General features: G+C 44.3%; 1 pseudogene; it reads right to left on the bottom strand.

The window, feature by feature from the left end:
- Positions 1 to 12,589: 12,589 nt before the first annotated feature.
- On the bottom strand, positions 12,590 to 13,378 carry LOC136397415 (small ribosomal subunit protein eS4, X isoform-like; annotated as a pseudogene).
- Between the last annotated feature and the right edge of the window lie 412 nt (positions 13,379 to 13,790).

Genomic DNA, 13,790 nt, shown 5'->3' on the forward strand with positions numbered 1-13,790 from the left:
TCCAGCTTCAGAAAAGAAAAAAAAAGTTGCATTTCTTAACAGAGCACATAAGATGAGCACAGTCTGGCCCTTGCCTATTCTTCCAGCTTCACCTCCCACCATACCTTGCCTCATATTTCATACTTTTCCACTGCCAAGCTGCCCATTACTCCCTGTTGGCACTCTCCATACCTCTGTGCCATACTGACGCTATTGTCTCATGCATGGAATGCTCCCCTACCTCTTCCCCTGGATAGTTCCCACTGATCTCTCCATGTGCACCATCTCCTCCAGGTCCCCGGCATCAGCTCGCACTTTTCCAGTGCAGGCCGAGGTGAGTATTCCCCTCCACTCCCACAACCTCCAGGACATACCTCTGGCTCAGCACTTAGAATATTGAGCCTGACCAGGTGGTGGTGCAGTGGATAGAGCATCAATCTGGGATGCTGAGGACCCAGGTTTGAAACCCCAAGGTTGCTGGCTTGAGGGCAGACTCATTTGGCTTGAGCATGGGCTCACCAGCTTTAGTCCAGGGTCACCGGCTTGAGTGTGGGATCATAGACATGATGCCATGGTCACTGGCTTAAAGCCCAAGGTCACTGGCTTGAGCCAAAAGTTGCTGGCTTGAGCAAGGGGTCAATGGTTTGACTGGAGCCCCCCTATCAATGCACATATAAGAAACCCATCAATGAACAACTAAAGTGCTGCAACTACCAACTGATGCTTCTCATCTCTCTCCCTTTCTGTCTGTTTGTCTCTCTCTCCCTTGCTGAAAAACAAAACAAAACAAAAACAGAATATTGAAGTAAAATAAATTATAAGTAGAGGCTCAGACAAACCCAGCCCAATCCCACAGAAAGTTTGGCTCCAGCTGGAAATTAATATTCTCTCTTTTCTATTTTCTCCAACTCTACAGATCTCCATCATCCCCTACAGAATTTCCTTGGTGCAGTAGAGATGCTGTTGAGGACATTGCTGAATATATGCCACAATGCCTTACTAGGACCCTGCAGTCTAACCCATGTGGTTTCTTGACAACTCAAGTTTTATTCTTACAGACACTGTGAATTATGCAATTGGTTGTGTATTTCCATTTACACTGTCTGCTGGGAAGTCAGATCTAAACTTGTGACCCACATTCAGCTACTTAGACAAGACTTAAAGAATATAATTTGTTGACTAATCTGACTTCTATTTTTTTATTTAGAAATTTCCCCCTCTCAATTTTTCTTTTTTTAACCTTGTTCTGCATGTATCTTTGTAAGTTGCTTAATACATATATGTATACACATTATATATATACATATATATGCACAGTATATATACACATATGTGTATATATATACACACACACGTGTGTATGTATATGTACACAGCTGACCCTTGAGTAATACGGAGGTGAAGGATGCCAGCTCCCCCCACCCTACATAACTGAAAATCTCCGTTACCTTGACACCTCAAAACCTTTACTCATATCCTACTGTTGTTAACCAGAAGCAACATAAACAGTGAAGGAACACGTATTTTATATATTGTATTTATTATATACTGTCCTCTAACAATAAAGTAGAAAATGGTATTGAGAAAATCATAAGGCCCTGGCTGGATAGCTTGGTTGGTTAGAAGCACAGAAGTTGCCAGTTCAATCCCCAGTCAGGGCACAAACAGGAACGGATAGATGTTCCTGTCTCTGTCCTGCTCTTTCCCTTCCTCTCTCTAAAATCAATAAAATAAACATTTAAAAAAATAAAAGAAAATTATAAGGAAAAGAAAATACATTTATGGTACTGTACATGTTTACTGGGGAAAAAATTACATATAAGTGGGCCTGTGTGTTCAAACCTACGGTCAACTGTGTGTATATATGCAACACACACACACAACACACAGACAGAGAGCATAAGAGAGAAGAAAGGAAGAGACAAGAGGAGAACGGAGGTCTTACGTCCAGTCATAGACCCTATAATGTGTACTCTCTCAGTAACTTTGATAGGTTCTCCCTCTACTAGCCTCTATCCTCCATGGAGACGATGACTACTTCCTAAGCTAGAGTTAGCACTCAGTAAAGAAAGGAGGGAGTCCTGGCTGGTTGGCTCAGTGGTAGAGTGTCGTCCTGGCGTGCAGAAGTCCCGGGTTTGATTCCCGGCCAGGGCACACAGGAGAAGCGCCCATCTGCTTCTCCACCCCTCCCCCTCTCCTACCTCTCTGTCTCTCTCTTCCCCTCCCGCAGTGAGGCTCCATTGGAGCAAGGATGGCCCGGGCGCTGGGGATGGCTCTGTGGCCTCTGCCCCAGGCGCTAGAGTGGCTCTGGTTGCAACAGAGCGACGCCCCGGAGGGGCAGAGCATCGCCCCCTGGTGGGCAGAGCATCACCCCTGGTGGGCGTGCCGGGTGGATCCCGGTGGGGCACATGCGGGAGTCTGTCTGACTGTCTCTCCCCGTTTCCAGCTTCAGAAAAAAAAAAAAAGAAAAGAAAGAAAGGAGGGAAGGGGTAGGACAAGCTGGCTAGAGGCTTCCTTTAGATTTTTTTTGTGTGTGTGTCTTTCTTATTTGGAATGTCTTACCACCCACAACACATATGCAAGACCTCTTTCTTTAAAATATATTAATTAGTGTGTAGTATGCTGTTTGAGAAGTCAGAAGAATGTTGCTTAGTTTAGAAAAAAGTTCAAAATTGTTTTAAAGTGGTATAATATAATATTTTAATAAGTTAGCCTCAAATTGCTACACAATGCACTCAGGCGTTGGGTTTAATCGCTGATGATGCCAGACATAAGTAATCACATGGCATGGAAAAGACTGAGGGTCACCTCATTGCATCTGTGCTGTGGCAAGTAACACAAGCAGCAACTGAAATGCCCTATCTTGTTCCACCCATGAGCCAATTTTCTGGGTAAGACTTCAGAACTGAACAGATGTGCACTGGACTTTAACTTTGTTACCGAATTCTGAGTCCAGCTCCAGAGAACACACTGGAGTGTGGAGCTGGGAATAGCTGGGAACCCCTGGAGTAACAGGAACCTCTGGAGGTGGAAGGTCTTACTGATGGGTCCTTTAAAGCAGTGGTCCTCAACCTTTTTTGGACCACAGACCAGATTAATGTCAGAAAATATTTTCAGGGACCGGCCTTTAGGGTGGGACGGATAAAAGTATCACGTGACCGAGAAGAAGCGTCAAGAGTGAGTCTTAGACGAATGTAACAGTGGGAATCTGGTCATTTTTAAAAAATAAAACATCGTTCAGACTTAAATAGAAATAAAATGGAAATAATGAAAGTTATTTATTCTTTCTCTGCGGACCGGTACCAAATGGCCCACGAACTGGTACCAGTCCGCGGCCCGGGGGTTGGGGCCGCTGCTCTAAAGCACGCTTCCATTGTAAGCCGCTGTGGAATGCTTTGCCTTGATCCAGCCCCTTAAATAGAACATTTAAGAGCTTGCTGGCCTTTGCTGTATTTCGTTCTGCCAAGTATTATGACAGAAACTGCCGAGGAAGGGTTCATCCTAACTGCCAATAGCACGCAAAGGTAAGAGAGAGGTTCAGCCAACCTGCTCCCCAGACGTTGAGATCCCAGGTGTCTTCTGGCTCATGGATACAGCTGCTGTGGGAATAGCGTTAGCCATGACTCTGTGGGTAATGCTATTTCCACTATTGATCTTCTTCCAGGTATTTACTCCGGAGATTCTTAACCTTGGATGTATATTGTACTCATCTGGAGAGTTTAAGACACACTGATGCTTGGGCCTTTCCCTAGAAACTTCTGACTTAATAAGTCTGGAGTGAATTATGCACATTGGGGCTTTTAAAAACTTCCCCACATGATTCTGCTGTGCAGTAGTTTGAAAATCACTATTATAATGGTGTAGAACACTGTCCACTAGAAACAAAGTAAAAGGTGCAATTTTAATTTTTCTAGTTTAGTTACATTTCAAAAGTAAAAGAAACAGGTGGTACTGACTTTAATAATATATTTTATAATATATTTCAACAGGTAATTAACAAAAATTATTAATAAGGTGCTTTCCATTTTTGGTAGTAAGTTTCAAAGTCTAGCATGTGTTACACTTATAGCACATCTCAATTCAGACAAGCCACATTTTGGGTGCTCAATGACCACATGGGACTGGTGGCTACCGTATTGAACATCACAGCTGTATGTGAATGGGGAAGGGAGTGGAAGAATGAGGGTGGCACCTGAATAATGACTTTCCAGAAGATAGCCACATGCTAACTCCTGGGATCTGTGAATATTACCTTATTTGGCAATGAGGACTTTGCAGATGTGGTTGCATTAAGGATCATAAGATAAAACAATCATTCTATCTTGTCCCCATGGGACTTAAATGCAATCGCATCTAGTTTTGTAAGGAGGGAGGCAGAGAGAGATGCCACGGACAATGTAATCACAGAGGCAATGTAATCACAGAGGCACGGATTGGATTGAGGAGGCCACAAGTAAAGGAATGCTGGAAGAGCCAAGGAACAAATGCTTCTTAGAGCCTTTGGAGGAAACACAGCCCTTCCAACACCTTGATTAGTCCCACATAACGCATTTCAGATCTCTGGCCTCCTATGAGAAAATAAATTTATGTTGATTTAAGCCACTAAATTTGTAGCCATAATAGATAACTAATACAGCACTATTTACAACAAAGCACTTTTTTTTGTATTGTTGTAGTTCTCACAGTCTCTTTTCTTTTATAGCTAGTTGTACACCTATTGATATTTTCTTTGTGCAGGACAGGGACCTGTGCTATTCATCGGTGAACCTCCGCGCCCGGCAAGTGTTTGTTGTAGGAGTACAGCAACAGTTGTTCGGGTGCATCTGAAGCTCAGCCTGTCGGGTGGCAGCTTCTGGCGTGAACTCAGGAAAAGCATCAAAGGAAGCACACCCCCTAAGGAGGTGGCTGCATGGGAAAGGGACAGATCACAAACATCCCAGAAGTCCACTGGAAAGCTCGCCTGCCCTGGTCACTTGAAGTGTCTTTAATAAGCCGTAACCCCAGGAGTTAAAGAAGAAAGTGCTAAAAGCCGGGACTACCTAACAGGTCTGAGCTGTGAGGGGAACTCCGGTGGCAGTGGCCCACCCCAGACCCCGTGCAAACCCACTCCCACAGGCTCTGGAAGTTTTTGGTCCCTTTGCTAAGCGGCCTGACATAGTTAAGAGTATCACAAGTGAAAATGCCTGTTCACACATTTGCTCATTAAGATTACTTTTCGCCTAACACAAAAATCAGCTGCCCTGAGGAAGTACAAGTTTGATTAGGAAGACTGCTTTTCAGCAGACGGTCTCCTAGCAGCATTAATATCACCTGGGATTTTGGCTTATAATATGCCCCATTTAATTAAAACTGATAAATGACAGAGCAAAAGCTGAGGTACACTCCTTGTCTTTCAGAATGGGACCTTCCAAAGCACCATAGTTACATTGTGACTGGACATGGGCAAGGCATGTGATCTGACTGAACCAACCATGGGACAGGCATTCTCAACCATTTTACGGACAAGGAGTCCGACTGCGGCTGAGGCCAGACTCACACAGTGGACATGGGGTGTCGTCCTGACGATCACCTTCACCAGCAGAAACAGGCAGGCTGAGGACTCTGCAGGGGGCTCTCAGGCCCCCAGCCTCCCAGGCAGCTTTCAAGGAGTAGCATAAGGGTCTTCAGTGGTGCGTTCAGTGAGATCCAGGCTTTTGACATTAGTAGTAGAGAAAGCAGGCTCTGAGGTGACAGAAAGGGAGTCTTTTGCCTTTGCCACCTGGGAAAGAATCTCCAATTTCAGATTAATTAGCAAGGAAGGGGGTAGTAAATTGTTTCTTTGGCTTGTCTGGTAGTAGCTATAGAAGTTGCTAAAGCAAGCTCTCTCTCATGGGGACAGTCACAGATAATGCCGTCTGTCTAAGCACCACTGTGCTGCTGGGTGACTCCTACGCCTTCAAGCCGGAGCCTCAGGGTCCTGGCCCAGAGTCACCATCACTAATCAGGTCATCTAAAGGACCTAGTCCTTCACTGTGAATTCACAACCTTGTTTCCTTCAGAACACTTACCATTTGCAATTATTTCCATTTTGTTTACTTTCCCCTTTCAGCCAGGAAAGGTAGGTTGGGAGGAGCTGTGTTTATGTTATGTTTCTAAAAGTAACTCTTTTCGTGACTGAATAAATTGAAGGTGTTAAATATTTGCTCATCAGCACAGCAAGCCCCTACCCACTCTGTGCTTTGTAACAACACAAATCCCCCCACCCCAGGAATGCTGATTCAATTGGTTTGGAGTGAGACACCTGGAAATGTGTATTTGAAGGCTGCTTCTTGATTGATTCTGATGTGATCAGTCAGTAGAACAGCATGTGGGACCCTTGTGCCTGCCTCCCTCACACAATTTTTATTTGTTCCCTTTGCAGTGAGAGTCATGGCAACAACCTAATTTATGCATTAATGTGTGGGTCTTTGGGAAGCCTGAGAGTATCCTGTGAATCCCTATTTGCGTATCCATGATGAGCCATAAATAAGATCCTAGGGCTAACATCTCCTCCTATATACCATATATTAACATTCCTCAGTGAGAGAGAGAGAGAGAGAGAGAGAGACCACCACAGTCCTAGGGGAAATATGTAAGGTAGTTGTAGAATTCCACTTTCTGGAAGACTCATTCCAAGTTCCTTGGAACTTGAAAGTGGCAGCTTTGGGGGGGGGGGGGGGTTGTAAAAGAACCAGCCGTTAGGCCGCCACAGGTTGGCCTGATGAACTCACAGCAGGCTTGAATGATAGGAGACCAATCTTAAATACTCTTCTAGCAACAGATAGGGAAGGAGATGGGAAATGGCAACAAGAGGGAATAGAGGACCAGTCCCACAGTGGTGGCATCAAACGAAAGAGAGGAAAGGAATGGAGGTCTTGAGAAATTACCTTCACTCGGGGCGTTCACTGTTCATACTGTGGTTTGTGGACCAGCACAGCCTCTGCCTCAGCCAAGACCTTGTCAAAAATTCAGGATCTCTGTCCCCAGCCCAGAACTACTGAATGGGAATCTGCCTTTTGACAAGATCTCCAGTTGCCTAATAAGAACATCCAAGTGTGAAAAGCATTGACCTAAAGCAATGGCAAATAAAGGTTTGGTAAAAAGAGGAAATTTCTGAAAATTTATGAATTATTGATCTTGGAGGAAATTCCTCTGTGGATTTATTGAAGCCTCAGTCATATCTAAGGATAGAGTGACTAGGGAAACAGTACTCATCGCTCTTTTATTTCTGAATGTTTCTTCTTCTTAAGGAGGATGTAAGCTCACAGGGTGCAGCCTTGTGAACTAGAACAGGAGTTTTGGTAAGCAAGAACATCAGGTAAAGAAAATTCTGAAGGGTTGACTGAGATCTGCTTCTTCTACATTCTCCTAAACATTCGTGGCCTAGAACTTCAGCTAACCCTCCTAGGAGGATGTGTGAATATAAAGATTACAAAATTTTCCTGACCAGCTGTGGCGCAATGGGTACATGTTGACCTTGGACACTGAGGATCCAGGTCCGAAAACCCTGAGGTTGCCATCTTGAGTGCTTGTCACTGGTTTCAGTGTGGGATCACAGACATGACCTCTGGTTGCTAGCTTGAGTCCAGAGGTCGCTGACTTGAGCTCAAGGTTGCTGGCTTGAGCAAGGGGTCACTGGCTCAGCTGTAGCCCCCTAGTCAAGGCAGATATGAGAAGCAATCAATGAACAACTAAAGTGCCGCAACTACAAGTTGATGCTTCTCATCTCTCTCCCTTCCTGTCTCTGTCTCTCTCTCTGTTTCTGTCTCTTTCCCTCTGTCTCTCTCTTGCTCACTCAATAAAAATAAAATAAAATATCACAAAACTTTAGAAAATGATTTAGAAATTTGTTATTAATAATCATAAATACATAATCATAAGTCTGTTATAAATAATCATTAAGATGTGATCTTTCCAGAGCTAGAGCTATGGATGATTGTGTTGCTTTAATCTGCATTAAATGCCCCAGAGGAAAGGTTATGTAAAAGTGTAAGAAATCATGAAACCAATTTGGGTCGCAGCTGAAAACAAAATAAAAATAAAACACTGGTTCTCTGGTTCACTGACTTTCATCTTCTCCCTGGGGCACAAAGAACTCTCAAGTGCGCCATAACACTACTGCTACTCTTTCACTGCCCTGCTGGGGGTGAGCAGCAACCATGATTCTTATTTTGAGGACAGCATGTCAGGTGTTGCAAATATTATCTTACATTTACCCTCTATGGCAGTGAGCTGTGTGATACCACCGTGTCCTGATTTTGCGCAGCCTGAGAATTTTTATAGAAAATTGATGAACAAAATAGTCCTGAAATACGTGTGTGTGTGCACACACATTTGAGTATGCATGGGTTCTTGCCTTTACAGCACTTAGAAGAGACTATGGACAGTGAGAGTGCTGAACTGAATTAAAGTATATAACTACAACCCAAATAAACATGGTCATTTTCACAGGGGGGAAAAAACAGTCTGCACCAGCTGGCTTCTCCAGCATCTGTTCTTTAAGGAAATTATGCTCCTGATCATACTATTGTACTTTTTCTAAGAAATGAAAGGCTTAGGGAGCATGAACTAATGTTCTGTGTTCTGTCAGGGCCTATGAGAAAGGTTGAAAAGAATTCAGGAGCCCAGTCAGAAGCTCAGCTAGAGAACAAACCTGACCGCTAACCCCTACTCAGCCACAGGGATATCCAAGTAGCCCTTCGCAGGTCTGCTCCCGTGCTCTAAAACAAAAATGATAAGCATCACGTCGGCCTAGCGTGCGGAGGACCCGGGTTCGATTCCCGGCCAGGGCACACAGGAGAAGCGCCCATTTGCTTCTCCACCCCTCCACCGCGCTTTCCTCTCTGTCTCTCTCTTCCCCTCCCGCAGCCAAGGCTCCATTGGAGCAAAGATGGCCCGGGCGCTGGGGATGGCTCTGTGGCCTCTGCCTCAGGCGCTAGAGTGGCTCTGGTCGCAACATGGCGACGCCCAGGATGGGCAGAGCATCGCCCCCTGGTGGGCAGAGCATCGCCCCCTGGTGGGCAGAGCGTCGCCCCTGGTGGGCGTGCCGGGTGGATCCCGGTCGGGCGCATGCGGGAGTCTGTCTGACTGTCTCTCCCTGTTTCCAGCTTCAGAAAAATGAAAGAAAAAAAAAAATTAAAAAAAAAAATGATAAGCATCAGTCACATCTCTTTGTATTAAAGCAGTGAAGGGAATATGTTTTAAAAAATACACATTGCCCCACCAAAATACAAAGTTTGAGTATTTTTTCCGGATAGCTCTCATGGCTGTTTTACTATATCTCTCTCCAGACAGTAAAGATACTGTATTCTCAATATTCACTAGGAGTTTAACAGAGAAACTAAAGCCCTTAATTGTTTCCATCCATCCAGAGTTGTAAAATCACCCATCTTGTAAGATGCATGCTGAGACAAGGAGTTTTAAACTACAAACTCTATGCTACACGGGAGTGGAGGGGGACATCATTTTTCAAATTATATGTATCAGCCCCTTTCCCACCTCTTCACACCTAACTCTACACCCACTGCCAGAACCTTGGCTAGTCCAGAGGGAAACTTTCTGTGAATGCCAGAGCCTTGGCTAGTCCAGAGGGAAACTTTCTGTGAATTAGCAGAAGGTACCTTGACCCTGGGTAGTGCCTAAGTAGTGTGTTAGTGTATCTCTTTAGAAGGAATTATCTCACAGAGTTAGGGAGGCTGAGAAGTCCCAAGATCTACAGTCCATAAGCTTAGAAACCCAAAAGAATCAACGGTGTAGCTCCAGTCTGAGTCCCAGAACTGAGAACCAGGAGAGCTGATGGTGTAAGTTCCAGTCTGACTCCAAAGGCAGAAGACCAGTGTCCCAAGTGGAAGCCAGTCAGGCAGAGAACAAATTCTACCTTACTTGTTTTTTTTGTTTATTCAGGTCTTCAATTGATTGGATGAAGCCCACCCACTTTGGGGAGGGCAATCTGCTTTCCTCAGTCCACTGATTCAAGTCATAATATCATCGAGAAACTCACTCATAGACACCCAGGATAACGTATGGACAAATATCTAGGCACCCCATGGTCCAGTCAAGTTGACACATAAAATTAACCATCACAAGTAGGTGCATCATAACCCACAAGCTGCATTCCAACCCCCATTTGTCCCACAGCTGGGTACCCTAATGTAGAACAGACAACACAGCACACACAGTAGCCCTGCCCACCATGTGCACAACTGATCTAAGTAATGGCCTCTTCTCATCTCCAGAACCAAGGACCGTGGAGTCTTGCCTTTGGCTCCCTCAATCCCACTCTGGTTTCTGGCCTGATCATGGCTTTGGGCTCCTTATACTATTGCAACAAAGAGTATTTCACAGTTTGTTCAAATGAAAACTCCTTTTAATTTTTTTGCTTGGGGCTATTCAGACAAGCATCTGAGCTGTGGGATGTACGTGGGTCAAGGGTCCAATGCTGAACTCTTCCTTTCAGTGGGAGAGACACAGGTTCCTCCTGGCCAGGCATGTCAGGTCTGTGCCCCACATTCAGTTTCTTCTCAGTGAGGAACAAGAGAATAGAGAAAATAAAAAATAAAGAACAGCAGAAGCAGCTCAAAAAACAAAATAAGTTCACAAAGTAAGGACTTATGTAAACGAGCGGGGAGATAAACAGGAATAACAACTGATGAAGCATTCGGTGAGTTCTGAGCCCACAAATGACACTTGTGCAGAACTGGAGCATATGGAGTGAATCACTGTTTACCAGCCATGGACAGGGTGCTGTCAAGCTCAACTCACATGCCACAGTTAGGACTGGAACGTATGGCACCTGCTATAGGGCTGACTTCAGTCCCTTCAAAAAGGAGAGGGGTGGCATCTAAAATCCCTCCATATATGGTTCATGCATACAATATATAAATGTTTCATGAAGCAAACGGTTAGAATACACAGCAGTTCCAAGTGAGTAAAAAAGAAAAGAAACGTGTTTAGATGTTGTTGGCTAAGAAACATAAACAGAGCAACCAGGGAAAGCTGGGGAATATAGTTCTTGCTATGGTAACAGACTTAGAAACCAAACAGGACTCTAATGTGGAAATGCAATTTTTTTATGCTGGAAGAATAAGCCTTGCCTTCAAATATATCTTCAGTGTTCATCCCTGAGATCTGAAAACATAGATATAAATCCCAAACTCAAGGAGGCAGAAGCTTTGAGGATGCTGGTTTTGGGTGATTTTTCACACAAAAGGTGTGAAAATCTGACATTTTGACTGCCAAATGGAGAGCTCTCATGTGGAAATGTATTTGCTGCTAGATCAATAGCTAGTCTTGTAGAAACTCAGTGTAATCATAGTGATTGGGAAACCCAATTCCAGGCCAGCCTGTCCAACAGAAATCATGGTCCAGGCTCCCAAATACCCTTAGTAGTTGAGTCTCCACTTAGAGAACCTGGACCTCCATCTCCTAGGTTAAGAATGTCATCATCTCTGTCATTCTCACCAGTATAGTCCCCTTGCCAACATACCCTGGTGAAATCTCCCTTCTTCAGCACTTACATGTTCAATGAGCATCTCAGAATTAACCTGTCCAAACCCAAACTCCTGATAGTCTCCCAAAGGTGCTTTTCCTGCAGACTTCCCCATCTCAACAAGTAGCAACTTCCAGTTACACATGCCAAACACCATCGAGGCATCTTTGATGTTTTCTCTCATACCCCTCATCTAATGATCTATAATTCTATTGGCTCTGCCTTCAGAATATACCCAGAATTTGACTCCCTCGTCCCATTTCTACTGTTATCACCCTAATTCAAGCCACCTCTTTCCCACTATCTGGATTATGGCTACAGCCTCTTAACTGCACACCCTGCCTTTTCCTTTTGCTACCCTTTGGCCTAGTCTCAATGTAGGTTATAAATATAGATCAGCTCATGTTACTCTAATATGCAAAACTGTCCAATGACCCCTACATCACTCCAAGTGAAAGCCAAAGTCCTTACAATGCTTTAAGACCTTACACAATTGTTCTCCCCCCCTCCAGACAGCTGTGTGGCCTTACCTCTGTTCCTTTCTCCTCTGTTCACTATGCTGAAGCCACAATGACACGCTCTCCCTTCAATATACCAAACTCAGTCCTTCCTTAAGGCCTTTGCACTCGCTGCTCCCTCGGTTCAGAATCCTCCTGTCCTAGGTGCCTGGGCTCCCTCGCTTCCTTCAGGCTCTCGGGTCTCAACTTAAACCTCTCCATAAGGCCTTCCTGGACCCATTACTTAACATGTAACCCCCTCTCCACCACTTCTAACCCCTGCCCCACAGTATGGACAGGCAGAACTGTGGTGGAATGGGAGGTCTCTCTCCATCACAGTCCCAAGACTACCTAATGTTTTGCCATCGTGTAGCTGCACAATCTGGAACATGTGACCTGAGTTGCCAGAGAAGGGAAAGAGAGCTCCAAGGCGGCACACTAGCTCCCACACACCTGGGCATATAAATGGTGGATACCAATTTCATGCACATTCCATTAGTTCCAACTAGTCCGTTTCACCTAACTGAAAAAGGACTAGGAAGTGTACTAGTCTTCTTTTTTCATGCTGTATTATCTTTAAGTACAAAGACTCTTCCCATCACATCAACTAGAGCTCATTTTTCCCACTGCTCTGTTTGGCTGCCAGCCTCTCCTCTCTCTTTAGCAATGGTGGGGCAGACACCCTTTCCATAGGAATAAAAACCCATGGTTTGTTGCCTTTGCTAATAACAAAAATAGTGGAGAGCTGGGTGGCAAAGCTATTGCCATTGGCATCTTTCACATGAACTACATCAAAAGAACTGGGTTGTCTCTTTCTGTTGGTGGTCAAATCCATTCTTCCGAGGTAAGCACCTCTGGTGACCATTCACAGTTTACCAGTGACAAACTTGATAAAATCAGTAGTTTTGCCGGTCTCCTTATTAATCTGGTGTTGTTCACCTTGATGAGGGGATCAGGGTAACAGATGGTGCGAGCATGCTGGGCTGCCAGATGAGAGATTTCTTTTGCTCCCACAAAGACCATCTCACTTTGCCCAACTTTTACTTGGACTTCCATGGGTGGGATACAACAAACAGCAAAGCAACCGTTGGTGTCATAGAACAGACTGAAATTCTCCCTAGTCTTGTCAATGGTGATGACATCCATAAAACCAGTAGGGTGCGTTATATCATCCTTAATTAACCGCTGCATGCAGATCTTCTTTAGTTCATCTCCTGTTAGGGCATACTTAAGTCTGTTCCTTAGGAAGATGATGAAAGGGAGACAAGCTCTCAACTTCGTGGGGACTGGTCAATGAAGGAAGAGGAAACACACTGGTCAGCTTATCCAGCATCCCATGCTTTGGAGCTTCTACATGCTTCAGGTACTTCTTGCGGAATGACTGCATCATTTCCATGTTACTCATTAAAGAGAAAGTCATTTTCAGATAGGACTATGGATAAACCAAATTTCCTCTATAATTTTCTAGACCTTAACCAAGATTTCTTTAAACATTTTATGAAGGTTCTGTTTGTGATTAAAATCAAGGGAATCTAGTTTATCATCAATGTGGGTGTTCTACCATTTGTCATGTCTGGACAGAAGAGAAATGACAAGGCATAATGATCCGTTTGAGGCTAAGAGTTATAGTAAAACCCAGGCTGGCTTTTACTTTAATAATAAAGAATAAATGTTATTTACATTTCTTCTTATTCTAAACTATAAAGCCCTGGAGGGTAGAGAGATAACCAAGAGCTGGATGGGGTAAAAATCAAAACACTGTTATAGTTACTATTTTTCTAGAGGTAATAGCTAGTTCTGGTATGCTA

Source organism: Saccopteryx leptura, chromosome 3 (genome assembly GCF_036850995.1).
Source record: "Saccopteryx leptura isolate mSacLep1 chromosome 3, mSacLep1_pri_phased_curated, whole genome shotgun sequence".
Classification (NCBI taxonomy): Eukaryota; Metazoa; Chordata; class Mammalia; order Chiroptera; family Emballonuridae; genus Saccopteryx; species Saccopteryx leptura.